The sequence below is a fragment of the Triticum dicoccoides genome, unplaced genomic scaffold (assembly GCF_002162155.2).
Source record: "Triticum dicoccoides isolate Atlit2015 ecotype Zavitan unplaced genomic scaffold, WEW_v2.0 scaffold6388, whole genome shotgun sequence".
NCBI classification, from domain to species: Eukaryota; Viridiplantae; Streptophyta; class Magnoliopsida; order Poales; family Poaceae; genus Triticum; species Triticum dicoccoides.
The window spans coordinates 19,620-46,152 of record NW_021288180.1 but is presented as its reverse complement, the minus strand read 5'-3'; the positions used below and the strand labels follow the sequence as shown (position 1 = coordinate 46,152).

Genomic DNA, 26,533 nt, shown 5'->3' with positions numbered 1-26,533 from the left:
CCCCAAGACGCGCGAGCAATGAGCATCGAGCTTAAACATATCGCAAACGTCAAAAATAATATAACGGGATTAATATATATCGCGCACGTGCGATATGTTTGTCACAAGGCGCAAAAAATAATTATAAAAGGAATGCAACACGAGGACTTCCTAGGAGGTCACCCATCCTAGTACTACTCTCGCCCAAGCACGCTTAACTTCGGAGTTCTGATGGGATCCGGTGCTTTAGTGCTGGTATGATCGCATCCGACATGTTTCCCCGTCTTCGTCCCTTATGCTTGCCACTCCCAGGTCCGCTCCAAAGACGATTCTACATTCTCACTACCATTACAACCGTTCCCTAACAATGGATAATGTCCTATACTACTTACTCTCCCGCTCAATCACGGAGACGAGTTTTCCACGGTTTCCACCCCTCCCTCCATACCGCAGCAACACGAGTTTTTCCCACCCGTTTCAGAAAGCGCTCTTCGCGCCACAAAGCCGCCCCAAGACGCGCGAGCAATGAGCATCGAGCTTAAACATATCGCAAACGTCAAAAATAATATAACGGGATTAATATATATCGCGCACGTGCGATATGTTTGTCACAAGGCGCAAAAAATAATTATAAAAGGAGTGCAACACGAGGACTTCCCAGGAGGTCACCCATCCTAGTACTACTCTTGCCCAAGCACGCTTAACTTCGGAGTTCTGATGGGATCCGGTGCTTTAGTGCTGGTATGATCGCATCCGACATGTTTCCCCGTCTTCGTCCCTTATGCTTGCCACTCCCAGGTCCGCTCCAAAGACGATTCTACATTCTCACTACCATTACAAACGTTCCCTAACAATGGATAATGTCCTATACTACTTACTCTCCCGCTCAATCACGGAGACGAGTTTTCCACGGTTTCCACCCCTCCCTCCATACCGCAGCAACACGAGTTTTTTCCACCCCTTTCAGAAAGCGCTCTTCGCGCCACAAAGCCGCCCCAAGACGCGCGAGCAATGAGCATCGAGCTTAAACATATCGCAAACGTCAAAAATAATATAACGGGATTAATATATATCGCGCACGTGCGATATGTTTATCACAAGGCGCAAAAAATAATTATAAAAGGAATGCAACACAAGGACTTCCCAGGAGGTCACCCATCCTAGTACTACTCTCGCCCAAGCACGCTTAACTTCGGAGTTCTGATGGGATCTGGTGCTTTAGTGCTGGTATGATCGCATCCGACATGTTTCCCCGTCTTCGTCCCTTATGCTTGCCACTCCCAGGTCCGCTCCAAAGACGATTCTACATTCTTACTACCATTACAACCGTTCCCTAACAATGGATAATGTCCTATACTACTTACTCTCCCGCTCAATCACGGAGACGAGTTCTCCACGGTTTCCACCCCTCTCTCCATACCGCAGCAACACGAGTTTTTTCCACCCCTTTCAGAAAGCGCTCTTCGCGCCACAAAGCCGCCCCAAGACGCGCGAGCAATGAGCATCGAGCTTAAACATATCGCAAACGTCAAAAATAATATAACGGGATTAATATATATCGCGCACGTGCGATATGTTTGTCACAAGGCGCAAAAAATAATTATAAAAGGAATGCAACACGAGGACTTCCTAGGAGGTCACCCATCCTAGTACTACTCTCGCCCAAGCACGCTTAACTTCGGAGTTCTGATGGGATCCGGTGCTTTAGTGCTGGTATGATCGCATCCGACATGTTTCCCCGTCTTCGTCCCTTATGCTTGCCACTCCCATGTCCGCTCCAAAGACGATTCTACATTCTCACTACCATTACAAACGTTCCCTAACAATGGATAATGTCCTATACTACTTACTCTCCCGCTCAATCACGGAGACGAGTTTTCCACGGTTTCCACCCCTCCGTCCATACCGCAGCAACACGAGTTTTTTCCACCTCTTTCAGAAAGCGCTCTTCGCGCCACAAAGCCGCCCCAAGACGCGCGAGCAATGAGCATCGAGCTTAAACATATCGCAAACGTCAAAAATAATATAACGGGATTAATATATATCGCGCACGTGCGATATGTTTGTCACAAGGCGCAAAAAATAATTATAAAAGGAATGCAACACGAGGACTTCCCAGGAGGTCACCCATCCTAGTACTACTCTCGCCCAAGCACGCTTAACTTCGGAGTTCTGATGGGATCCGGTGCTTTAGTGCTGGTATGATCGCATCCGACATGTTTCCCCGTCTTCGTCCCTTATGCTTGCCACTCCCAGGTCCGCTCCAAAGACGATTCTACATTCTCACTACCATTACAACCGTTCCCTAACAATGGATAATGTCCTATACTACTTACTCTCCCACTCAATCACGGAGACGAGTTTTCCACGGTTTCCACCCCTCCCTCCATACCGCAGCAACACGAGTTTTTTCCACCCCTTTCAGAAAGCGCTCTTCGCGCCACAAAGCCGCCCCAAGACGCGCGAGCAATGAGCATCGAGCTTAAACATATCGCAAACGTCAAAAATAATACAACGGGATTAATATATATCGCGCACGTGCGATATGTTTGTCACAAGGCGCAAAAAATAATTATAAAAGGAATGCAACACGAGGACTTCCCAAGAGGTCACCCATCCTAGTACTACTCTCGCCCAAGCACGCTTAACTTCGGAGTTCTGATGGGATCCGGTGCTTTAGTGCTGGTATGATCGCATCCGACATGTTTCCCCGTCTTCGTCCCTTATGCTTGCCACTCCCAGGTCCGCTCCAAAGACGATTCTACATTCTCACTACCATTACAACCGTTCCCTAACAATGGATAATGTCCTATACTACTTACTCTCCCGCTCAATCACGGAGACGAGTTTTCCACGGTTTCCACCCCTCCCTCCATACCGCAGCAACACGAGTTTTTCCCACCCCTTTCAGAAAGCGCTCTTCGCGCCACAAAGCCGCCCCAAGACGCGCGAGCAATGAGCATCGAGCTTAAACATATCGCAAACGTCAAAAATAATATAACGGGATTAATATATATCGCGCACGTGCGATATGTTTGTCACAAGGCGCAAAAAATAATTATAAAAGGAATGCAACACGAGGACTTCCCAGGAGGTCACCCATCCTAGTACTACTCTCGCCCAAGCACGCTTAACTTCGGAGTTCTGATGGGATCCAGTGCTTTAGTGCTGGTATGATCGCATCCGACATGTTTCCCCGTCTTCGTCCCTTATGCTTGCCACTCCCAGGTCCGCTCCAAAGACGATTCTACATTCTCACTACCATTACAACCGTTCCCTAACAATGGATAATGTCCTATACTACTTACTCTCCCGCTCAATCACGGAGACGAGTTTTCCACGGTTTCCACCCCTCCCTCCATACCGCAGCAACACGAGTTTTTTCCACCCCTTTCAGAAAGCTCTCTTCGCGCCACAAAGCCGCCCCAAGACGCGCGAGCAATGAGCATCGAGCTTAAACATATCGCAAACGTCAAAAACAATATAACGGGATTAATATATATCACGCACGTGCGATATGTTTGTCACAAGGCGCAAAAAATAATTATAAAAGGAATGCAACACGAGGACTTCCCAGGAGGTCACCCATCCTAGTACTACTCTCGCCCAAGCACGCTTAACTTCGGAGTTTTGATGGGATCCGGTGCTTTAGTGCTGGTATGATCGCATCCAACATGTTTCCCCGTCTTCGTCCCTTATGCTTGCCACTCCCAGGTCCGCTCCAAAGACGATTCTACATTCTCACTACCATTACAACCGTTCCCTAACAATGGATAATGTCCTATACTACTTACTCTCCCGCTCAATCACGGAGACGAGTTTTCCACGGTTTCCACCCCTCCCTCCATACCGCAGCAACACGAGTTTTTTCCACCCCTTTCAGAAAGCGCTCTTCGCGCCACAAAGCCGCCCCAAGACGCGCGAGCAATGAGCATCGAGCTTAAACATATCGCAAACGTCAAAAATAATATAACGGGATTAATATATATCGCGCACGTGCGATATGTTTGTCACAAGGCGCAAAAAATAATTATAAAAGGAATGCAAGACGAGGACTTCCCAGGAGGTCACCCATCCTAGTACTACTCTCGCCCAAGCACGCTTAACTTCGGAGTTCTGATGGGATCCGGTGCTTTAGTGCTGGTATGATCGCATCCGACATGTTTCCCCGTCTTCGTCCCTTATGCTTGCCACTCCCAGGTCCGCTCCAAAGACGATTCTACATTCTCACTACCATTACAACCGTTTCCTAACAATGGATAATGTCCTATACTACTTACTCTCCCGCTCAATCACGGAGACGAGTTTTCCACGGTTTCCACCCCTCCCTCCATACCGCAGCAACACGAGTTTTTTCCACCCCTTTCAGAAAGCGCTCTTCGCGCCACAAAGCCGCCCCAAGACGCTCGAGCAATGAGCATCGAGCTTAAACATATCGCAAACGTCAAAAACAATATAACGGGATTAATATATATCGCGCACGTGCGATATGTTTGTCACAAGGCGCAAAAAATAATTATAAAAGGAATGCAACACGAGGACTTCCCAGGAGGTCACCCATCCTAGTACTACTCTCGCCCAAGCACGCTTAACTTCGGAGTTCTGATGGGATCCGGTGCTTTAGTGCTAGTATGATCGCATCCGACATGTTTCCCCGTCTTCGTCCCTTATGCTTGCCACTCCCAGGTCCGCTCCAAAGACGATTCTACATTCTCACTACCATTACAACCGTTCCCTAACAATGGATAATGTCCTATACTACTTACTCTCCCGCTCAATCACGGAGACGAGTTTTCCACGGTTTCCACCCCTCCCTCCATACCGCAGCAACACGAGTTTTTTCCACCCCTTTCAGAAAGCTCTCTTCGCGCCACAAAGCCGCCCCAAGACGCGCGAGCAATGAGCATCGAGCTTAAACATATCGCAAACGTCAAAAACAATATAACGGGATTAATATATATCGCGCACGTGCGATATGTTTGTCACAAGGCGCAAAAAATAATTATAAAAGGAATGCAACACGAGGACTTCCCAGGAGGTCACCCATCCTAGTACTACTCTCGCCCAAGCACGCTTAACTTCGGAGTTCTGATGGGATCCGGCGCTTTAGTGCTGGTATGATCGCATCCGACATGTTTCCCCGTCTTCGCCCCTTATGCTTGCCACTCCCAGGTCCGCTCCAAAGACGATTCTACATTCTCACTACCATTACAACCATTCCCTAACAATGGATAATGTCCTATACTACTTACTCTCCCGCTCAATCACGGAGACGAGTTTTCCACGGTTTCCACCCCTCCCTCCATACCGCAGCAACACGAGTTTTTTCCACCCCTTTCAGAAAGCGCTCTGCGCGCCACTAAGCCGCCCCAAGACGCGCGAGCAATGAGCATCGAGCTTAAACATATCGCAAACGTCAAAAATAATATAACGGGATTAATATATATCGCGCACGTGCGATATGTTTGTCACAAGGCGCAAAAAATAATTATAAAAGGAATGCAACACGAGGACTTCCCAGGAGGTCACCCATCCTAGTACTACTCTCGCCCAAGCACGCTTAACTTCGGAGTTCTGATGGGATCCGGTGCTTTAGTGCTGGTATGATCACATCCGACATGTTTCCCCGTCTTCGTCCCTTATGCTTGCCACTTCCAGGTCCGCTCCAAAGACGATTCTACATTCTCACTACCATTACAACCGTTCCCTAACAATGGATAATGTCCTATACTACTTACTCTCCCGCTCAATCACGGAGACGAGTTTTCCACGGTTTCCACCCCTCCCTCCATACCGCAGCAACACGAGTTTTTTCCACCCCTTTCAGAAAGCGCTCTTCGCGCCACAAAGCCGCCCCAAGACGCGCGAGCAATGAGCATCGAGCTTAAACATATCGCAAACGTCAAAAATAATATAACGGGATTAATATATATCGCGCACGTGCGATATGTTTGTCACAAGGCGCAAAAAATAATTATAAAAGGAATGCAACACGAGGACTTCCCAGGAGGTCACCCATCCTAGTACTACTCTCGCCCAAGCACGCTTAACTTCGGAGTTCTGATGGGATCCGGTGCTTTAGTGCTGGTATGATCGCATCCGACATGTTTCCCCGTCTTCGTCCCTTATGCTTGCCACTCCCAGGTCCGCTCCAAAGACGATTCTACATTCTCACTACCATTACAACCGTTCCCTAACAATGGATAATGTCCTATACTATTTACTCTCCCGCTCAATCACGGAGACGAGTTTTGCACGGTTTCCACCCCTCCCTCCATACCGCAGCAACACGAGTTTTTTCCACCCCTTACAGAAAGCGCTCTTCGCGCCATAAAGCCGCCCCAAGACGCGCGAGCAATGAGCATCGAGCTTAAACATATCGCAAACGTCAAAAATAATATAACGGGATTAATATATATCGCGCACGTGCGATATGTTTGTCACAAGGCGCAAAAAATAATTATAAAAGGAATGCAACACGAGGACTTCCCAGGAGGTCACCCATCCTAGTACTACTCTCGCCCAAGCACGCTTAACTTCGGAGTTCTGATGGGATCCGGTGCTTTAGTGCTGGTATGATCGCATCCGACATGTTTCCCCGTCTTCGTCCCTTATGCTTGCCACTCCCAGGTCCGCTCCAAAGACGATTCTACATTCTCACTACCATTACAACCGTTCCCTAACAATGGATAATGTCCTATACTATTTACTCTCCCGCTCAATCACGGAGACGAGTTTTCCACGGTTTCCACCCCTCCCTCCATACCGCAGCAACACGAGTTTTTTCCACCCCTTACAGAAAGCGCTCTTCGCGCCACAAAGCCGCCCCAAGACGCGCGAGCAATGAGCATCGAGCTTAAACATATCGCAAACGTCAAAAATAATATAACGGGATTAATATATATCGCGCACGTGCGATATGTTTGTCACAAGGCGCAAAAAATAATTATAAAAGGAATGCAACACGAGGACTTCCCAAGAGGTCACCCATCCTAGTACTACTCTCGCCCAAGCACGCTTAACTTCGGAGTTCTGATGGGATCCGGTGCTTTAGTGCTGGTATGATCGCATCCGACATGTTTCCCCGTCTTCGTCCCTTATGCTTGCCACTCCCAGGTCCGCTCCAAAGACGATTCTACATTCTCACTACCATTACAACAATTCCCGAACAATGGATAATGTCCTATACTACTTACTCTCCCGCTCAATCACGGAGACGAGTTTTCCACGGTTTCCACCCCTCCCTCCATACGGCAGCAACACGAGTTTTTTCCACCCCTTTCAGAAAGCGCTCTTCGCACCACAAAGCCGCCCCAAGACGCGCGAGCAATGAGCATCGAGCTTAAACATATCGCAAACGTCAAAAATAATATAACGGGATTAATATATATCGCGCACGTGCGATATGTTTGTCACAAGGCGCAAAAAATAATTATAAAAGGAATGCAACACGAGGACTTCCCAGGAGGTCACCCATCCTAGTACTACTCTCGCCCAAGCACGCTTAACTTCGGAGTTTTGATGGGATCCGGTGCTTTAGTGCTAGTATGATCGCATCCGACATGTTTCCCCGTCTTCGTCCCTTATGCTTGCCACTCCCAGGTCCGCTCCAAAGACGATTCTACGTTCTCACTACCATTACAACCGTTCCCTAACAATGGATAATGTCCTATACTACTTACTCTCCCGCTCAATCACGGAGACGAGTTTTCCACGGTTTCCACCCCTCCCTCCATACCGCAGCAACACGAGTTTTTTCCACCCCTTTCAGAAAGCGCTCTTCGCGCCACAAAGCCGCCCCAAGACGCGCGAGCAATGAACATCGAGCTTAAACATATCGCAAACGTCAAAAATAATATAACGGGATTAATATATATCGCGCACGTGCGATATGTTTGTCACAAGGCGCAAAAAATAATTATAAAAGGAATGCAACACGAGGACTTCCCAGGAGGTCACCCATCCTAGTACTACTCTCGCCCAAGCACGCTTAACTTCGGAGTTCTGATGGGATCCGGTGCTTTAGTGCTGGTATGATCGCATCCGACATGTTTCCCCGTCTTCGTCCCTTATGCTTGCCACTCCCAGGTCCGCTCCAAAGACGATTCTACATTCTCACTACCATTACAACCGTTCCCTAACAATGGATAATGTCCTATACTACTTACTCTCCCGCTCAATCACGGAGACGAGTTTTCCACGGTTTCCACCCCTCCCTCCATACCGCAGCAACACGAGTTTTTTCCACCCCTTTCAGAAAGCGCTCTTCGCGCCACAAAGCCGCCCCAAGACGCGCGGGCAATGAGCATCGAGCTTAAACATATCGCAAACGTCAAAACTAATATAACGGGATTAATATATATCGCGCACGTGCGATATGTTTGTCACAAGGCGCAAAAAATAATTATAAAAGGAATGAAACACGAGGACTTCCCAGGAGGTCACCCATCCTAGTACTACTCTCGCCCAAGCACGCTTAACTTCGGAGTTCTGATGGGATCCGGTGCTTTAGTGCTGGTATGATCGCATCCGACATGTTTCCCCGTCTTCGTCCCTTATGCTTGCCACTCCCAGGTCCGCTCCAAAGACGATTCTACATTCTCACTACCATTACAACCGTTCCCTAACAATGGATAATGTCCTATACTACTTACTCTCCCGCTCAATCACGGAGACGAGTTTTCCACGGTTTCCACCCCTCCCTCCATACCGCAGCAACACGAGTTTTTTCCACCCCTTTCAGAAAGCGCTCTTCGCGCCATAAAGCCGCCCCAAGACGCGCGAGCAATGAGCATCGAGCTTAAACATATCGCAAACGTCAAAAATAATATAACGGGATTAATATATATCGCGCACGTGCGATATGTTTGTCACAAGGCGCAAAAAATAATTATAAAAGGAATGCAACACGAGGACTTCCCAGGAGGTCACCCATCCTAGTACTACTCTCGCCCAAGCACGCTTAACTTCGGAGTTCTGATGGGATCCGGTGCTTTAGTGCTGGTATGATCGCATCCGACATGTTTCCCCGTCTTCGTCCCTTATGCTTGCCACTCCCAGGTCCGCTCCAAAGACGATTCTACATTCTCACTACCATTACAACCGTTCCCTAACAATGGATAATGTCCTATACTACTTACTCTCCCACTCAATCACGGAGACGAGTTTTCCACGGTTTCCACCCCTCCCTCCATACCGCAGCAACACGAGTTTTTTCCACCCCTTTCAGAAAGCGCTCTTCGCGCCACAAAGCCGCCCCAAGACGCGCGAGCAATGAGCATCGAGCTTAAACATATCGCAAACGTCAAAAATAATACAACGGGATTAATATATATCGCGCACGTGCGATATGTTTGTCACAAGGCGCAAAAAATAATTATAAAAGGAATGCAACACGAGGACTTCCCAAGAGGTCACCCATCCTAGTACTACTCTCGCCCAAGCACGCTTAACTTCGGAGTTCTGATGGGATCCGGTGCTTTAGTGCTGGTATGATCGCATCCGACATGTTTCCCCGTCTTCGTCCCTTATGCTTGCCACTCCCAGGTCCGCTCCAAAGACGATTCTACATTCTCACTACCATTACAACCGTTCCCTAACAATGGATAATGTCCTATACTACTTACTCTCCCGCTCAATCACGGAGACGAGTTTTCCACGGTTTCCACCCCTCCCTCCATACCGCAGCAACACGAGTTTTTCCCACCCCTTTCAGAAAGCGCTCTTCGCGCCACAAAGCCGCCCCAAGACGCGCGAGCAATGAGCATCGAGCTTAAACATATCGCAAACATCAAAAATAATATAACGGGATTAATATATATCGCGCACGTGCGATATGTTTGTCACAAGGCGCAAAAAATAATTATAAAAGGAATGCAACACGAGGACTTCCCAGGAGGTCACCCATCCTAGTACTACTCTCACCCAAGCACGCTTAACTTCGGAGTTCTGATGGGATCCGGTGCTTTAGTGCTGGTATGATCGCATCCGACATGTTTCCCCGTCTTCGTCCCTTATGCTTGCCACTCCCAGGTCCGCTCCAAAGACGATTCTACATTCTCACTACCATTACAAACGTTCCCTAACAATGGATAATGTCCTATACTACTTACTCTCCCGCTCAATCACGGAGACGAGTTTTCCACGGTTTCCACCCCTCCCTCCATACCGCAGCAACACGAGTTTTTTCCACCTCTTTCAGAAAGCGCTCTTCGCGCCACAAAGCCGCCCCAAGACGCGCGAGCAATGAGCATCGAGCTTAAACATATCGCAAACGTCAAAAATAATATAACGGGATTAATATATATCGCGCACGTGCGATATGTTTGTCACAAGGCGCAAAAAATAATTATAAAAGGAATGCAACACGAGGACTTCCCAGGAGGTCACCCATCCTAGTACTACTCTCGCCCAAGCACGCTTAACTTCGGAGTTCTGATGGGATCCGGTGCTTTAGTGCTGGTATGATCGCATCCGACATGTTTCCCCGTCTTCGTCCCTTATGCTTGCCACTCCCAGGTCCGCTCCAAAGACGATTCTACATTCTCACTACCATTACAACCGTTCCCTAACAATGGATAATGTCCTATACTACTTACTCTCCCGCTCAATCACGGAGACGAGTTTTCCACGGTTTCCACCCCTCCCTCCATACCGCAGCAACACGAGTTTTTTCACCCCTTTCAGAAAGCGCTCTTCGCGCCACAAAGCCGCCCCAAGACGCGCGAGCAATGAGCATCGAGCTTAAACATATCGCAAACGTCAAAAATAATATAACGGGATTAATATATATCGCGCACGTGCGATATGTTTGTCACAAGGCGCAAAAAATAATTATAAAAGGAATGCAACACGAGGATTTCCCAGGAGGTCACCCATCCTAGTACTACTCTCGCCCAAGCACGCTTAACTTCGGAGATCTGATGCGCTCCGGTGCTTTAGTGCTGGTATGATCGCATCCGACATGTTTCCCCGTCTTCGTCCCTTATGCTTGCCACTCCCAGGTCCGCTCCAAAGACGATTCTACATTCTCACTACCATTACAACCGTTCCCTAACAATGGATAATGTCCTATACTACTTACTCTCCCGCTCAATCACGGAGACGAGTTTTCCACGGTTTCCACCCCTCCCTCCATACCGCAGCAACACGAGTTTTTTCCACCCCTTTCAGAAAGCGCTCTTCGCGCCACAAAGCCGCCCCAAGACGCGCGAGCAATGAGCATCGAGCTTAAACATATCGCAAACGTCAAAAATAATATAACGGGATTAATATATATCGCGCACGTGCGATATGTTTGTCACAAGGCGCAAAAAATAATTATAAAAGGAATGCAACACGAGGACTTCCCAGGAGGTCACCCATCCTAGTACTACTCTCGCCCAAGCACGCTTGACTTCGGAGTTCTGATGGGATCCGGTGCTTTAGTGCTGGTATGATCGCATCCGACATGTTTCCCCGTCTTCGTCCCTTATGCTTGCCACTCCCAGGTCCGCTCCAAAGACGATTCTACATTCTCACTACCATTACAACCGTTCCCTAACAATGGATAATGTCCTATACTACTTACTCTCCCGCTCAATCACGGAGACGAGTTTTCCACGGTTTCCACCCCTCCCTCCATAGCGCAGCAACACGAGTTTTTTCCACCCCTTTCAGAAAGCGCTCTTCGCGCCACAAAGTCGCCCCAAGACGCGCGGGCAATGAGCATCGAGCTTAAACATATCGCAAACGTCAAAACTAATATAACGGGATTAATATATATCGCGCACGTGCGATATGTTTGTCACAAGGCGCAAAAAATAATTATAAAAGGAATGCAACACGAGGACTTCCCAGGAGGTCACCCATCCTAGTACTACTCTCGCCCAAGCACGCTTAACTTCGGAGTTCTGATGGGATCCGGTGCTTTAGTGCTGGTATGATCGCATCCGACATGTTTCCCCGTCTTCGTCCCTTATGCTTGCCACTCCCAGGTCCGCTCCAAAGACGATTCTACATTCTCACTACCATTACAACCGTTCCCTAACAATGGATAATGTCCTATACTACTTACTCTCCCGCTCAATCACGGAGACGAGTTTTCCACGGTTTCCATCCCTCCCTCCATACCGCAGCAACACGAGTTTTTTCCACCCCTTTCAGAAAGCGCTCTTCGCGCCACAAAGCCGCCCCAAGACGCGCGAGCAATGAGCATCGAGCTTAAACATATCGCAAACGTCAAAAATAATATAACGGGATTAATATATATCGCGCACGTGCGATATGTTTGTCACAAGGCGCAAAAAATAATTATAAAAGGAATGCAACACGAGGACTTCCCAGGAGGTCACCCATCCTAGTACTACTCTCGCCCAAGCACGCTTAACTTCGGAGTTCTGATGGGATCCGGTGCTTTAGTGTTGGTATGATCGCATCCGACATGTTTCCCCGTCTTCGTCCCTTATGCTTGCCACTCCCAGGTCCGCTCCAAAGACGATTCTACATTCTCACTACCATTACAACCGTTCCCTAACAATGGATAATGTCCTATACTACTTACTCTCCCGCTCAATCACGGAGACGAGTTTTCCACGGTTTCCACCCCTCCCTCCATACCGCAGCAACACGAGTTTTTTCCACCCCTTTCAGAAAGCGCTCTTCGCGCCACAAAGCCGCCCCAAGAGCGCGAGCAATGAGCATCGAGATTAAACATATCGCAAACGTCAAAAATAATATAACGGGATTAATATATATCGCGCACGTGCGATATGTTTGTCACAAGGCGCAAAAAATAATTATAAAAGGAATGCAACACGAGGACTTCCCAGGAGGTCACCCATCCTAGTACTACTCTCGCCCAAGCACGCTTAACTTCGGAGTTCTGATGGGATCCGGTGCTTTAGTGCTGGTATGATCGCATCCGACATGTTTCCCCGTCTTCGTCCCTTATGCTTGCCACTCCCAGGTCCGCTCCAAAGACGATTCTATATTCTCACTACCATTGCAACCGTTCCCTAACAATGGATAATGTCCTATACTACTTACTCTCCCGCTCAATCACGGAGACGAGTTTTCCACGGTTTCCACCCCTCCCTCCATACCGCAGCAACACGAGTTTTTTCCACCCCTTTCAGAAAGCGCTCTTCGCGCCACAAAGCCGCCCCAAGACGCGCGAGCAATGAGCATCGAGCTTAAACATATCGCAAACGTCAAAAATAATATAACGGGATTAATATATATCGCGCACGTGCGATATGTTTGTCACAAGGCGCAAAAAATAATGATAAAAGGAATGCAACACGAGGACTTCCCAGGAGGTCACCCATCCTAGTACTACTCTCGCCCAAGCACGCTTAACTTCAGAGTTCTGATGGGATCCGGTGCTTTAGTGCTGGTATGATCGCATCCGACATGTTTCCCCGTCTTCGTCCCTTATGCTTGCCACTCCCAGGTCCGCTCCAAAGACGATTCTACATTCTCACTACCATTACAACCGTTCCCTAACAATGGATAATGTCCTATACTACTTACTCTCCCGCTCAATCACGGAGACGAGTTTTCCACGGTTTCCACCCCTCCCTCCATACCGCAGCAACACGAGTTTTTTCCACCCCTTTCAGAAAGCGCTCTTCGCGCCACAAAGCCGCCCCAAGACGCGCGAGCAATGAGCATCGAGCTTAAACATATCGCAAACGTCAAAAATAATATAACGGGATTAATATATATCGCGCACGTGCGATATGTTTGTCACAAGGCGCAAAAAATAATTATAAAAGGAATGCAACACGAGGACTTCCCAGGAGGTCACCCATCCTAGTACTACTCTCGCCCAAGCACGCTTAACTTCGGAGTTCTGATGGGATCCAGTGCTTTAGTGCTGGTATGATCGCATCCGACATGTTTCCCCGTCTTCGTCCCTTATGCTTGCCACTCGGAGACGAGTTTTCCACGGTTTCCACCCCTCCCTCCATACCGCAGCAACATGAGTTTTTTCCACCCCTTTCAGAAAGCGCTCTTCGCGCCACAAAGCCGCCCCAAGACGCGCGAGCAATGAGCATCGAGCTTAAACATATCGCAAACGTCAAAAATAATATAACGGGATTAATATATATCGCGCACGTGCGATATGTTTGTCATAAGGCGCAAAAAATAATTATAAAAGGAGTGCAACAAGAGGACTTCCCAGGAGGTCACCCATCCTAGTACTACTCTCGCCCAAGCACGCTTAACTTCGGAGTTCTGATGGGATCCGGTGCTTTAGTGCTGGTATGATCGCATCCGACATGTTTCCCCGTCTTCGTCCCTTATGCTTGCCACTCCCAGGTCCGCTCCAAAGACGATTCTACATTCTCACTACCATTACAACCGTTCCCTAACAATGGATAATGTCCTATACTACTTACTCTCCCGCTCAATCACGGAGACGAGTTTTCCACGGTTTCCACCCCTCCCTCCATACCGCAGCAACACGAGTTTTTTCCACCCCTTTCAGAAAGCGCTCTTCGCGCCACAAAGCCGCCCCAAGACGCGCGAGCAATGAGCATCGAGCTTAAACATATCGCAAACGTCAAAAATAATATAACGGGATTAATATATATCGCGCACGTGCGATATGTTTGTCACAAGGCGCAAAAAATAATTATAAAAGGAATGCAACACGAGGACTTCCCAAGAGGTCACCCATCCTAGTACTACTCTCGCCCAAGCACGCTTAACTTCGGAGTTCTGATCGGATCCGGTGCTTTAGTGCTGGTATGATCGCATCCGACATGTTTCCCCGTCTTCGTCCCTTATGCTTGCCACTCCCAGGTCCGCTCCAAAGACGATTCTACATTCTCACTACCATTACAACCGTTCCCTAACAATGGATAATGTCCTATACTACTTACTCTCCCGCTCAATCACGGAGACGAGTTTTCCACGGTTTCCACCCCTCCCTCCATACCGCAGCAACACGAGTTTTTTCCACCCCTTTCAGAAAGCGCTCTTCGCGCCACAAAGCCGCCCCAAGACGCGCGAGCAATGAGCATCGTGTCAGGACCCCGACTCGATGTCACATCGATCTAGCCGGTAACACCTCATATCACTTTGCGGCCTCACGCACGGTATCCCCACGGGTGTCGCCTTACCTTTGCCCGGGACCGTTTGCGCCTTTTGGCTCACGTATATGATAGTGTCGCTAGCATCCATATGATAAGGAGCCCGGGCTGACATGACTAGTCGTAAACCCAAAGTGGCACAGACTTACAGGGACAGACATCCATGACCCAGCTTCGAACGTGTCGGTCATCAGCAAGTGGGTCCGGGCTGTAGCACTGGGCTAGCAGGACTCTGGTAAACCGGGCTGTAGCGGGCTAACAGGACTCCGGTACTCAAAGCGTGACATTTCCCCGAAGGGACAGACACAGGAACGAAGAAGGACACATGCCGGCCAGCCTAAGTGTTCCAGAGCAGTAGCAAGCTACCATGGCTCAGCGGTAACACTAGGAGACATTTCCCGGTAAGCGAGGCTACTAAAGATAAACAACTAGATAGTCAGATCCCACACATACCAAGCATTTCAATCATACACACAATATGCTCGATATGTGCAAATACAACGAAGCATCACAACATGATTCTACGACACAAGTACTTTATTTAAGGCTCAGAGAGCCATACATAACATACACAAGGTACGGGTCACACGACCCAGCATTCAAGTCATACAGTCATACAAACCAGCAGCGGAAGTAACTTGTCTGAGTACAGACAACTAGTAAAATAAAAGAGGCTTGGAAAGCCTAGCTATACTACGTGGTCCTTCACAAGCTCAGGGTCACCACCTGGGTCTTTAGCCTACTCGTTGATGTCAACGTCTACATAGAACCCATCCGAAGGGGTTGCAGCGTCTTCTGTAAAAATGTAGATTATAGCAACATGAGTACAAAGGTACTCAGCAAGACTTACATCAGATCCTACATACATGCATATTATCAAGAAGGGTTGGTGGAGTTATTGCAGCAAGCCAGCTTTGACTCTTGGCTAGACTATCCTACGATACTTCAACTTGAAATGGTTTTGCGCACACGAGTCCACTACTCACCACTTCAATACACTACCGAGGATCCGCCTCCGTCTTCCTACGGAAGAGCCATCCTCGGCACTCACACTTATCTTGAGGCTTTTAGCAGTTTCCATTTACTTGTCTATGAACTGTATAGGCAACCAAGTAGTCCTTTACCGCGGACGCGGCTATTCGAATAGATCATGTTAACCCTGCAGGGGTGTACTTCTTCATACACGCTCTCACCACTTACCGTCGTTTACACGACATGTACTCGGCAACCTTCAAGCGGAAGCCCAACGTGGGTGTCGGCCACGACCTACCTAATCACCGAAGCCTCCAGTCCAGGTTTATCGCCTATTCAGGTTCCATCCGCAGGGAGTCCGGCCGAGGTTTCCCATACGGCCCCGAACAATGTGAACAGGGTTCCTGTCAGGACCCCGACTCAATGCCACATCGATCTAGCCGGTAACACCTTATATCACTTTGCGGCCTCACGCACGGTATCCCCACGGGTGTCGCCTTACCTTTGCCCGGGACCGTTTGCGCCTTTTGGCTCACGTATATGATAGTGTCGCTAGCATCCATATGATAAGGAGCCCGGGCTGACATGACTAGTCGTAAACCCAAAGTGGCACAGACTTACAGGGACAGGCATCCATGACCCAGCTTCGAACGTGTCGGTCATCAGCAAGTGGGTCCGGGCTGTAGCACTGGGCTAGCAGGACTCCGGTAAACCGGGCTGTAGCGGGCTAACAGGACTCCGGTACTCAAAGCGTGACATTTCCCCGAAGGGACAGACACAGGAACGAAGAAGGACACATGCCGGCCAGCCTAGGTGTTCCAGAGCAGTAGCAAGCTACCATGGCTCAGCGGTAACACTAGGAGACATTTCCCGGTAAGAGAGGCTACTAAAGATAAACAACTAGATAGTCAGATCCCACACATACCAAGCATTTCAATCATACACACAATATGCTCGATATGTGCAAATACAACGAAGCATCACAACATGACTCTACGACACAAGTACTTTATTTAAGGCTCAGAGAGCCATACATAACATACACAAAGGTACGGGTCTCACGACCCAACATACAAGTCATACAGTCATACAAACCAGCAGCGGAAGTAACTTGTCTGAGTACAGACAACTAGTAAAATAAAAGAGGCTTGGAAAGCCTAACTATACTACGTGGTCCTTCACAAGCTCAGGGTCACCACCTGGGTCTTTAACCTACTCGTTGCTGTCAACGTCTACATAGAACCCCTCAGAAGGGGTTGCAGCGTCTTCTGTAAAAATGTAGATTATAGCAACATGAGTACAAAGGTACTCAGCAAGACTTACATCAGATCCTACATACATGCTTAGTATCAAGAAGGGTTGGTGGAGTTATTGCAGCAAGCCAGCTTTGACTCTTGGCTAGGCTATCCTACGATACTCCAACTTGAAATGGTTTTGCGCACACGAGTCCACTACTCACCAATTCAATACACTACCGAGGATCCGCCTCCGTCTTCCTACGGAAGAGCCATCCTCGGCACTCACACTTATCTTGAGGCTTTTAACAGTTTCCTTTTACTTGTCTATGAACTGTATAGGCAACCAAGTAGTCCTTTACCGCGGACGCGGCTATTCGAATAGATCATGTTAACCCTGCAGGGGTGTACTTCTTCATACACGCTCTCACCACTTACCGTCGTTTACACGACATGTACTCGGCAACCTTCAAGCGGAAGCCCAACGTGGGTGTCGGCCACGACCTACCTAATCACCTAAGCCTCCAGTCCAGGTTTATCGCCTATCCAGGTTCCATCCGCAGGGAGTCCGGCCGAGGTTTCCCATACGGCCCCGAACGATGTGAACAGGGTTCCCGAGATACCTAACGGGTATTCGGTACACCGTGCCACGTACCTACCGCATCACAGCCCACCCCTACGGTCAGCGCTGTCCACGGCCTCCAGTAGGCTACAAACACCAGAAACTACTTGCAACTCCTGGATGGAGAACTAGGGTGAATAAGAAGCCGAGAGGGTCCATTGGTTTCGGGCCCAATGCATGGTAGTAGCTGATTCTTAAATCACACATACAGATCTCAGTGCTTAAGGTCGGCTTCAATGAAACAACCCACCATGTACTCCTACATGGCCTCTCATCGATACCTTTACCAAATCGTGTTCACCACACCACTCTCATTACCGACATAAACATTTCACTCTAGCCCATCACCCAGATGAACCAGACCTGACACGACTCTAAGCATAGCAGGCATAGCAAGGTAGGAACAACACATACATATGGCTCAAACAACTCCTACACATGCTAGTGGGTTTCATCTAGTTACTGTGGCAATGACAGGTCATGCCGAGGAAATGGGTTCAACTACCGTAGCACACAGCAGTTTGAAACGCGTTGTCTTAATGCAGTAAAAGAGAGCAGGAGCGAGAACATGGGATTGTATCGATATGATCAAATGGTTGGTTGCTTGCCTGATGGTTCGATGCACTGATACGGTTCTTCGTTAGGGTAATCACGGTACTCCTCGGAGGCAGAACCTGTCGCAAAGGACACCGATACACAACCATCACCAAACAATGTGCAACAATATGATGCATGCATGAAACATGGCAATATGAGTGTGTTGGGCTAATGCAACTAAAACCAGAAGGGTTTGAGCAAATTTGAATCAAGGATTCAAATTTCAAATTCAAATATGGCCTTTTAAAGTGCTTTTCCTTGTTCTGCTTAAAACATCAATTTAACTTGTTTGATCATGCATGAAAATAGTACAGATGGATAGATTGGATTTTTCTGATCATTTTTCATATATAATTTGTCCAATTTGGAGTTACAGAATAAAAGTTATGAATTTTTGAAGTTTAAATAATATTCTGGAATTTCCTGATTTAATTTAAATCCAGAAATATAATTATTGCACCAGCATGACGTCAGCATGACGTCAGTGGTCAACTGCGGCTGGCTGAGGTCAAACCTGATGTGTGGGGCCCACACGTCAGTGACAGGGGAGTTAAACAGAGTTAAATTAATCCTAATTACTAATTAGTGGCGCTGGGGCCCACTGGTCAGTGTCAGGGGTTAACTAACAGTGGTTAGCGCTAATCCTAGTTAGCTACAGGGCTGGGCCCACCTGTCAGGGACTCAGGGGGGTCCTGCCGTGGTCAAAGTGGGTCAGACCCACCGGCGACGTGACGCCGACGAGGCCCGAGACGGCGGCGCGATGCGGGATCGCGCTACAGGGCACGGGCGAGGCCGTTCTTGGGCTCGTTGGAGAGCTCTTGCTCCCGCGCGTCGAACGGTGGTGGTGGCCGTGCCTGAGGTGGCCGGAGTCGACGGCGGCGAGCTCGGCTGCGGCTGCCGGAGTTCGGTCGTGCACGGAAACGGGGTTGGAGCTCGAAGGCGAGCGAAGCGAGGCGCTAGGGATGCTCTATGGAGCCTTACGAACTCGTTGGACTCGCCGGGGTGACCAAATGGTCACCAGAGCTGCGTCGACGGCGAGCTCGACGACGGCGGAGGTTCGGCCGTGGTGGGGAGGAGGCTACGGTGAGGGAACGAGGGGGAGAAGAGGGGGAAACGGTGGCGTAGCTCACCGCGGTTGCAGTGGGCGTCGAAGCGGGCTCGGGGACGCGCTGGAGACGGCGAATCGACGGCGACGGTGGTCGGAGCCCGAGGAGGGGAACGGCGACGTGACGGCGATGCAGGGCTTCCGGAGACCCGTGGAGCGGTGGGGAGGAAGAGGAGGTCGAGGCGGAGCTCCTGAGCTAGTCGGGGGAGCGAGGGGTGGCCGGAGTCGGCTGCTATGGCGAACGGCGGCGACGGTGGTGTTCGGCCATGTGAGAGAGAGAGCGAGGGAGAGGAGGGGAGAGCCGGGGGAGAGTGAGAGAGAGCAGGAGGGGAGGCGTGGCATCGTCCAGGGGCATCGAGGCGAGGAGGGGAGGGCAGGCAGGCAGGGAGAGAGGTGGCGTGGCGCGGTGGCGCGCGCGCGCGCCGGCCACACTCCCCTCCCTCTGTCGGGACGAAGACGACAGAGGAGGGAAGCGGGCTGGGCCGCCTGCTGGCTGGGCCGGCCAGCTGGCTGGGCCGGCCAGCTGGCTGGGCTGCACAGGGAGGAGCCCAGGTAAGCTTCTCCCTTTTATTTTTTTTCTGTTTTTCTAATTTCTGACATTTGTTCTGATTTAAATAATACATTAAATCATTTATTTAACTTATGCCAATTTTGCAGGGGCTAGATATATTATTCCAGAGCTCCTTTAGAAATGGCATAATATTTGGACCATATTTCATATATATAGAAATATATTTCCAATGCAAATATTTATGCATTAATTCCAAATGCCCAAAATAAATGTCCATGAGCCACTAAAAATATTGGTTTGATTTTTATCTCTGTCCAATATTTTCAGAGAGCAACATGAGCATTTTCTTGGACCCTTTTGGAGAAATTTTTATTTGGGTCATTTTCAAAATGATTCTGAGGGTTTCACAGATCCCCATTTCAAGTTAAATGGAATTTTAAACATGATGCACACACTCTAATGCATGACTAGCTAGGGTGTGACAACTCACCCCCACTCAAAAGAATCTCGTCCCGAGATTTGGGTTCCTCCGGAAAGAAGGCGGGGTACTCGAGTCGAAGACGATCCTCCCTTTCCCAAGTTGCTTCATCCTCAGAATGGTGCGACCATTGTACTTTGAGGAACTTGATGTTCTGACGTCGAGTGGTACGTTCGGCCTGATCGAGGATACGAATGGGGTACTCTCGATATGTAAGATTATCCTGGAGATCAAGCGTTTCGTGGTCCACTCCACGGATAGGATCCGAGAAGCAACGCCTGAGTTGAGAAACGTGGAAGACATCGTGGACCCTGGAGAGGTGCGGAGGTAGTTCCAACTGGTAGGCAACTTCCCCTCGTTTGGCGAGAATGCAAAAAGGTCCAATGTAACGAGGAGCCAATTTGCCTTTGATACCGAAACGATGGGTTCCCTTCAGAGGGGTGACCCGAAGTTAAGCCTTCTCGTCAACCTCGAAAGTCATAGCCTTATGTTTTCGGTCATATTGACTCTTTTGACGAGATTGGGCTGTTTTCAACTTTTCACGAACGATACGAACTTGTTCTTCTGCCTCCTGAATCATATCCGGGCCAAAGAATTGTCTTTCCCCGGTCTCTGACCAGTTAAGGGGTGTTCGACACCGTCGTCCATAGAGAACTTCAAAAGGGGCTTTACCCAAGCTAGATTGATAGCTGTTGTTGTAAGCGAATTCGGCAAATGGAAGGCACTTCTCCCAATCCATTCCGAATGAGATAACAGAGGCTCGAAGCATGTCTTCTAGAATCTGGTTGACGCGTTCCACTTGACCGCTCGACTGAGGGTGGAAGGCGGTGCTAAAGGAGAGACGGGTTCCCATAGCATTTTGAAAACTTTCCCAAAATCGAGAGGTGAAAAGACTTCCTCGATCCGAGTTAATTTCCAAAGGAACACCATGGAGAGACACTATTCGGGAGATGTATAAGTCTGCCAGCTGACTAGCGGTTATACTCTCACGAACAGGTAAGAAATGGGCTACTTTGGAAAGACGATCGACCACGACGAAAATAGCATTATTCCCTCTCTTGGTCCTGGGAAAACCGGTAATGAAATCCATACCAATTTTATCCCATTTCCATTCAGGAATAGCTAAGGGTTGAAGGGTGCCAGCAGGCCGTTGGTGCTCTGCTTTTACACGACGACAAACGTCGCAATTAGCAATATACTGAGCAATTTCTCTCTTCATCCTAGTCCACCAGAACCTCTGGCGTAGGTCCTGATACATCTTAGTACTACCGGGATGAATGGCGAGAGGAGATTCATGAGCCTCCTTAAGGATCAAACGCCTCAGGTTTCGCACTTTGGGAACCACTAGTCGATTCCCGAAGTATACGACCCCTTGATCATTAATGGAGAAGCAATTCGCAATTCCTTTCTGAATGTTTCTCTTGATGCGGGAGATTCCCGGATCTACCTTCTGTGCTTTGATAATCTGATCCGTAAGGGTAGGTTTTGCCACCAAGGTGGAAAGAAAACCTTGAGGTACAATGTGAAGGTTAAGCTTCCGAAATTCCTCATGGAGAAGCGGTTGACTTTGTTGTAACATCAGGTTGTTACAATAAGATTTACGGCTTAGCGCATCAGCCATGACGTTGGCTTTCCCTGGGGTGTAGGTTAGTCCTAGGTCGAAGTCTGTGATCAATTCAACCCAACGTCTTTGCCTGAGATTTAGATCCGGTTGGGTGAAAATGTACTTCAGACTTTGGTGATCAGTGAATATTTCGCAACGATTACCGAGGAGGTAATGTCGCGAGGTCTTAAGTGCATAGACTACGGCTGCAAGCTCTAGATCATGAGTAGGATAATTCTCCTCGTGTGGGTGCAATTGCCGTGAAGCGTAGGCAATTACGTGTCGATCTTGCATGAGAATGCAACCTAGTCCTTGTCGCGAGGCGTCGCAGTAGATAACAAAGTCCTTGGAGAAGTCTGGCGGTACCAGTACGGGAGCAGAAGTCAGGCGTCTTTTCAGTTCCTGAAAGCTGTGCTCACATTGTGGAGTCCATTCGAACTTCTTATCTTTCTTGAGGAGTTCGGTTAGAGGTTTGGCAACTTTGGAGAAGTTCTCGACAAAGCGACGACAATAGCTCGCTAAGCCCAGAAAACTCCGAACTTGCTTGACCGATTCAGGTGGAGTCCAGTTAAGGACGGCTTGAACTCGCTCAGGGTTAACAGCAATACCTTTACCAGATATTACATGACCCAGATAGGTCACTTCTGACAACCAGAATTCACATTTAGAAAATTTGGCATAAAGGCGATGCTCTCGAAGTTTCTGCAACACTAGCCTTAGATGTTCGGCATGTTCTTCCTCGTTCTTGGAGTAGATGAGTATATCATCGAGGTAAACCACGACGAATTTATCCAAATACTCCATGAAGATTGAGTTCATTAACCGAGAAAAAGTGGCTGGAGCGTTGGTTAAACCGAAGGACATGACGGTGTACTCGTATTGCCCATAACGAGTAACAAAGGCCGTTTTAGGAATGTCCCCGTTTCTGATTTTGATTTGATGGTAGCCCAACCTCAAATCCATCTTGGAGAAGACTGAGGATCCAGCGAGCTGATCATACAGGTCGTTGATCCTGGGAAGCGGATATTTGTTCTTGATTGTGACCAAATTGACAGGTCGGTAATCTACAACCATCCGGTCCGTACCATCCTTCTTCTTGACGAATAGGACGGGGCAAGCCCACGGAGAGGAGCTAGGTCGGATGAAACCCTTTTTCAAGGACTCATCGAGTTGTTTCTTAAGCTCGGCTAGTTCTAGGGGTGCCATCTTATAAGGTCTTCTAGCAATCAGAACGGTTCCTGGAATGAGGTCTATTACAAACTCAACATCCCTGTCAGGTGGAACACCTGGCAATTCCTCTGGAAAGACATCCGGGAAGTCACGGACTACCGGAACGTCCTCAAGGTCTGGCAAGGGGCTGGCGTTAAGAGAATATAATTGTCGCTTGGCTATTCAGGTCAAGACATTGACTATCTTCCCCGAAGGATGGGTGAGTTGAACAGTCCTAGAGAAGCAATCAATTTTGGCTTGATGAGCTGACATCCAGTCCATACCCAATATGATATTAATATCTGAAGATTTAAGGGCTATCAAAGACGCGAGGAAAACAAGTCTGTCGACTTGGATTTCATTTCCATGGCTTACTCTAGAAGTTTGCCATTTGGATCCCGGAGTTTGAATTACCATAGAGGTTGGCATATCACCGAATGCGACATTATGCAAGCGAGCATAGCTTTCAGATATAAAAGAATGAGAGGCTCCTGTATCGAAAAGAACAGATGCCGGGTGGCAATTGACAAGAAGCGTACCGAGAACGACATTGGGATCCTCTTGAGCTTCTTCGGCAGAGATACAGTTGACATGGCCACGTGAGGCGGTGACCGGCTTGGCATGGAATATTTTTCCTGTCGGCTTGCCACGGCCAACAGCTTTAGCAGACTGGTTGGGGTTGGTCTGGGGACACTCACGCATATAGTGACCAGATTCCCCACACTTGAAACAAGTCACGGAACTGGTACGTGGAGGAGCATTGTTAGTTGGACCCCCATAGGGCTTGGCCGGTGCAGACTGTTGAACGGGGCGAGGCGCCTGGAAGGATGGCCTTGGTGTGAACCTGGGTGGCAGGGCGGTGTTGGGTACCCACACACGGCGCTTCTGAGGACCAGCACCGGATGAGGAACCCATATCACGGCCATGCTTGCGTGTTGCGTCATAGTCAGTCTGACCAGTTTCAGCACTGATGGCTTTGTTGACTAGTTTCTGAAAAGATGTGCACTCATGCAGACGGAGGTCGCGGCGAAGCTCAGGACTAAGGCCCTTACGGAACCTTGCTTGCTTCTTGGCGTCAGTAGAAACTTCCTCGGTTGCATATCGTGCGAGGTTACCAAACTCCCTGCTGTAAGCATCCACAGAAAGTCGGCCTTGGGTGAAACTGCAAAATTCTTCACGTTTACGGTCCATGAGACCCTCCGAAATGTGATGTTCACGGAAAGCCTCGCTGAATTCAGCCCAAGTAGTGACATGGCCCGCCGGGCGCATAGCTCCATAATTCTCCCACCATAGACTGGCGGGGCCTTCAAGATGATATGCAGCAAAGGTGACCTTGTCAGCCTCCGCTACCAGCGCGGAACGCAGCTTGTGAGAGATACTGCGAAGCCAGTCATCAGCGTCGAGAGGCTCGACGGAGTGGTGGAACGTGGGTGGATGTAATTTGATGAAATCACTGAGTGACACCACGTTAGTCCTCTGATGGTGTGCTGTGTTCTGTTCAATACGCTCCAACAAACGGTTGGTCTCCCGCTTGTTTCTCTCAGCTTCCATCATAACCTCCGCTAGTGAAGGAGGATGAGGCAGATTTTCATTCCTGGCTTCACTGCCTTCGGCCTGCTCTTGAGAAGCAGGGTTAGCGCGCGTGTTGACCATCCTAGGTAAACAAGACAACGATTTAGTCAGGATGATAAGATTCCGACATAGGATAAAATGTAAGGAATAACTCGAAATGCAAGATGATCATCCGTATGACATGGTAGATACAGAAACTGCTTCTTTATTCCATCATCATACACACCATACAGGGTTTAGTACAAGACCAAACAAAGTACTATTACGGTGAAAGAGGATTACATCTCATCGGAGGCATTCCAAGCTCCTATACATTATTTTTCTACACCTCCGGAAGGAGTACAAACTAGGTCATATCCCACAAGTCACGCGGGACGATAGACGACATAGCTAGTGCGAACTAGTGATACTACTGCTAACTCAGACCGATCCGTAGTAGTCCTCGTAGAAGTCACCTCCATAGCCTGGAAGCTCAACATGATCATCCGGAAACAGACGATCTCGCGGAGCTTGTGGACCATAGGGGCTAGGATGAGGCCTTGGACCAACAGACGTTGGCCTGCGGGGACCGCGAGGTGGGGTGATGCCTCCTACATCACGCCAAACCATCACGTCTGGCAGAGCAGATCTCACAGGATAGAGATCGCGCATATCTGAATATCCAGCTTGCACCGCCGGTGCGAACCGAGTCAAAGTGGCCCAGTGGTCAGCACGGGTATTGAAGAGCTCTAACCTCAAGGCCCGATTTTCACGGTCCTTATCCTCGAGCATCTCAGCAGTGGTGCGAGTCCGTGAATCCTCTTGAGTGGGGTCAGCATAGATAGCCTGGAGATACCCTTGTGCTCCCGGAAGTGATCCTGGCATATACCGGAAATCAGAGTCCCGAAATAAACCAGATCTGACTCGCATAATGGTCATCATAGAGTAGGCGGCGTCCTGCACAGCCATCTCAATGGTAACCCCGAGTCCATAGGAGCAGTGAAGAGGCTCGGTGGATCCAGGATAAGATGGAAATATCCTGACAGTGCAGAGATACTGGCTTTGATTAAAGTCTCGGAATTGCTCTTCGACCGTGTACTCAGGATACCAGCGGTATCCAGCCTCAGTCATTACCCTGACCAACTTGGCAGTATGGCCGGGTACATCTAGGCATCGAGTCAGGCGAACCACTTGATTGAGGTCGCGAGTGGCCATCTGAAAGCACAATCATAATGCAAGGGCATTAGAATTTCTAGCAAAATTTCGGCAGCATAACAGCTGTAAATGCTCAAGAAGGATTTTGAGACATTTGACAAAGGATTTCATACACACTCAACATCATCATATCCAAGTTCTGAGACCATCCTAGCAACATAATATGGTAAAAGAACTGAACTAGGCTTGTATCCTTCATACCTATAAGGTACTACTGATTAGTAACACGTGATCCTGCAGATCCTAATTCCTTAACCCCCGGTGGAAGAATGGACTGACTCAGATCAGAATGTCATAGGATAAAGGAGTAAAAAGAGCCTTACGTTCCATCCCACAAACAATTCCCCTACATATAACTAAAGAATTTCTAGACTCA

The 26,533-nt window shown here is 48.8% G+C and overlaps 31 non-coding genes across 31 annotated transcripts; all 31 read right to left on the bottom strand.

Moving 5' to 3' along the window:
- Positions 1-129: 129 nt before the first annotated feature.
- LOC119347317 lies at positions 130-248 on the bottom strand. The gene has a single exon (XR_005168258.1). It is a non-coding gene; the product is annotated as a 5S ribosomal RNA (ribosomal RNA).
- Positions 249-615: 367 nt separating this feature from the next.
- LOC119347329 lies at positions 616-734 on the bottom strand. Its single transcript, XR_005168269.1, has one exon. It is a non-coding gene; the product is annotated as a 5S ribosomal RNA (ribosomal RNA).
- A 367-nt stretch (positions 735-1,101) lies between these two features.
- LOC119347322 lies at positions 1,102-1,220 on the bottom strand. The gene has a single exon (XR_005168263.1). It is a non-coding gene; the product is annotated as a 5S ribosomal RNA (ribosomal RNA).
- Positions 1,221-1,587: 367 nt separating this feature from the next.
- On the bottom strand, positions 1,588-1,706 carry LOC119347316. The gene has a single exon (XR_005168257.1). It is a non-coding gene; the product is annotated as a 5S ribosomal RNA (ribosomal RNA).
- A 367-nt stretch (positions 1,707-2,073) lies between these two features.
- LOC119347305 lies at positions 2,074-2,192 on the bottom strand. The gene has a single exon (XR_005168247.1). It is a non-coding gene; the product is annotated as a 5S ribosomal RNA (ribosomal RNA).
- A 367-nt stretch (positions 2,193-2,559) lies between these two features.
- Positions 2,560-2,678, bottom strand: LOC119347309. Its single transcript, XR_005168250.1, has one exon. It is a non-coding gene; the product is annotated as a 5S ribosomal RNA (ribosomal RNA).
- Positions 2,679-3,045: 367 nt separating this feature from the next.
- On the bottom strand, positions 3,046-3,164 carry LOC119347313. The gene has a single exon (XR_005168254.1). It is a non-coding gene; the product is annotated as a 5S ribosomal RNA (ribosomal RNA).
- A 367-nt stretch (positions 3,165-3,531) lies between these two features.
- LOC119347325 lies at positions 3,532-3,650 on the bottom strand. The gene has a single exon (XR_005168265.1). It is a non-coding gene; the product is annotated as a 5S ribosomal RNA (ribosomal RNA).
- Positions 3,651-4,017: 367 nt separating this feature from the next.
- LOC119347321 lies at positions 4,018-4,136 on the bottom strand. Its single transcript, XR_005168262.1, has one exon. It is a non-coding gene; the product is annotated as a 5S ribosomal RNA (ribosomal RNA).
- Positions 4,137-4,503: 367 nt separating this feature from the next.
- Positions 4,504-4,622, bottom strand: LOC119347318. Its single transcript, XR_005168259.1, has one exon. It is a non-coding gene; the product is annotated as a 5S ribosomal RNA (ribosomal RNA).
- A 367-nt stretch (positions 4,623-4,989) lies between these two features.
- Positions 4,990-5,108, bottom strand: LOC119347311. The gene has a single exon (XR_005168252.1). It is a non-coding gene; the product is annotated as a 5S ribosomal RNA (ribosomal RNA).
- A 367-nt stretch (positions 5,109-5,475) lies between these two features.
- Positions 5,476-5,594, bottom strand: LOC119347310. The gene has a single exon (XR_005168251.1). It is a non-coding gene; the product is annotated as a 5S ribosomal RNA (ribosomal RNA).
- A 367-nt stretch (positions 5,595-5,961) lies between these two features.
- LOC119347304 lies at positions 5,962-6,080 on the bottom strand. Its single transcript, XR_005168246.1, has one exon. It is a non-coding gene; the product is annotated as a 5S ribosomal RNA (ribosomal RNA).
- A 367-nt stretch (positions 6,081-6,447) lies between these two features.
- On the bottom strand, positions 6,448-6,566 carry LOC119347303. Its single transcript, XR_005168245.1, has one exon. It is a non-coding gene; the product is annotated as a 5S ribosomal RNA (ribosomal RNA).
- A 367-nt stretch (positions 6,567-6,933) lies between these two features.
- Positions 6,934-7,052, bottom strand: LOC119347307. Its single transcript, XR_005168249.1, has one exon. It is a non-coding gene; the product is annotated as a 5S ribosomal RNA (ribosomal RNA).
- Positions 7,053-7,419: 367 nt separating this feature from the next.
- On the bottom strand, positions 7,420-7,538 carry LOC119347330. Its single transcript, XR_005168270.1, has one exon. It is a non-coding gene; the product is annotated as a 5S ribosomal RNA (ribosomal RNA).
- A 367-nt stretch (positions 7,539-7,905) lies between these two features.
- On the bottom strand, positions 7,906-8,024 carry LOC119347334. The gene has a single exon (XR_005168274.1). It is a non-coding gene; the product is annotated as a 5S ribosomal RNA (ribosomal RNA).
- A 367-nt stretch (positions 8,025-8,391) lies between these two features.
- LOC119347327 lies at positions 8,392-8,510 on the bottom strand. The gene has a single exon (XR_005168267.1). It is a non-coding gene; the product is annotated as a 5S ribosomal RNA (ribosomal RNA).
- Positions 8,511-8,877: 367 nt separating this feature from the next.
- Positions 8,878-8,996, bottom strand: LOC119347333. Its single transcript, XR_005168273.1, has one exon. It is a non-coding gene; the product is annotated as a 5S ribosomal RNA (ribosomal RNA).
- Positions 8,997-9,363: 367 nt separating this feature from the next.
- Positions 9,364-9,482, bottom strand: LOC119347306. The gene has a single exon (XR_005168248.1). It is a non-coding gene; the product is annotated as a 5S ribosomal RNA (ribosomal RNA).
- Positions 9,483-9,849: 367 nt separating this feature from the next.
- On the bottom strand, positions 9,850-9,968 carry LOC119347320. The gene has a single exon (XR_005168261.1). It is a non-coding gene; the product is annotated as a 5S ribosomal RNA (ribosomal RNA).
- Positions 9,969-10,335: 367 nt separating this feature from the next.
- On the bottom strand, positions 10,336-10,454 carry LOC119347326. The gene has a single exon (XR_005168266.1). It is a non-coding gene; the product is annotated as a 5S ribosomal RNA (ribosomal RNA).
- Positions 10,455-10,820: 366 nt separating this feature from the next.
- On the bottom strand, positions 10,821-10,939 carry LOC119347332. The gene has a single exon (XR_005168272.1). It is a non-coding gene; the product is annotated as a 5S ribosomal RNA (ribosomal RNA).
- A 367-nt stretch (positions 10,940-11,306) lies between these two features.
- LOC119347315 lies at positions 11,307-11,425 on the bottom strand. The gene has a single exon (XR_005168256.1). It is a non-coding gene; the product is annotated as a 5S ribosomal RNA (ribosomal RNA).
- A 367-nt stretch (positions 11,426-11,792) lies between these two features.
- Positions 11,793-11,911, bottom strand: LOC119347314. Its single transcript, XR_005168255.1, has one exon. It is a non-coding gene; the product is annotated as a 5S ribosomal RNA (ribosomal RNA).
- A 367-nt stretch (positions 11,912-12,278) lies between these two features.
- Positions 12,279-12,397, bottom strand: LOC119347323. The gene has a single exon (XR_005168264.1). It is a non-coding gene; the product is annotated as a 5S ribosomal RNA (ribosomal RNA).
- Positions 12,398-12,763: 366 nt separating this feature from the next.
- LOC119347302 lies at positions 12,764-12,882 on the bottom strand. Its single transcript, XR_005168244.1, has one exon. It is a non-coding gene; the product is annotated as a 5S ribosomal RNA (ribosomal RNA).
- Positions 12,883-13,249: 367 nt separating this feature from the next.
- Positions 13,250-13,368, bottom strand: LOC119347319. The gene has a single exon (XR_005168260.1). It is a non-coding gene; the product is annotated as a 5S ribosomal RNA (ribosomal RNA).
- A 367-nt stretch (positions 13,369-13,735) lies between these two features.
- LOC119347312 lies at positions 13,736-13,854 on the bottom strand. Its single transcript, XR_005168253.1, has one exon. It is a non-coding gene; the product is annotated as a 5S ribosomal RNA (ribosomal RNA).
- A 267-nt stretch (positions 13,855-14,121) lies between these two features.
- Positions 14,122-14,240, bottom strand: LOC119347331. Its single transcript, XR_005168271.1, has one exon. It is a non-coding gene; the product is annotated as a 5S ribosomal RNA (ribosomal RNA).
- Positions 14,241-14,607: 367 nt separating this feature from the next.
- LOC119347328 lies at positions 14,608-14,726 on the bottom strand. Its single transcript, XR_005168268.1, has one exon. It is a non-coding gene; the product is annotated as a 5S ribosomal RNA (ribosomal RNA).
- Between the last annotated feature and the right edge of the window lie 11,807 nt (positions 14,727-26,533).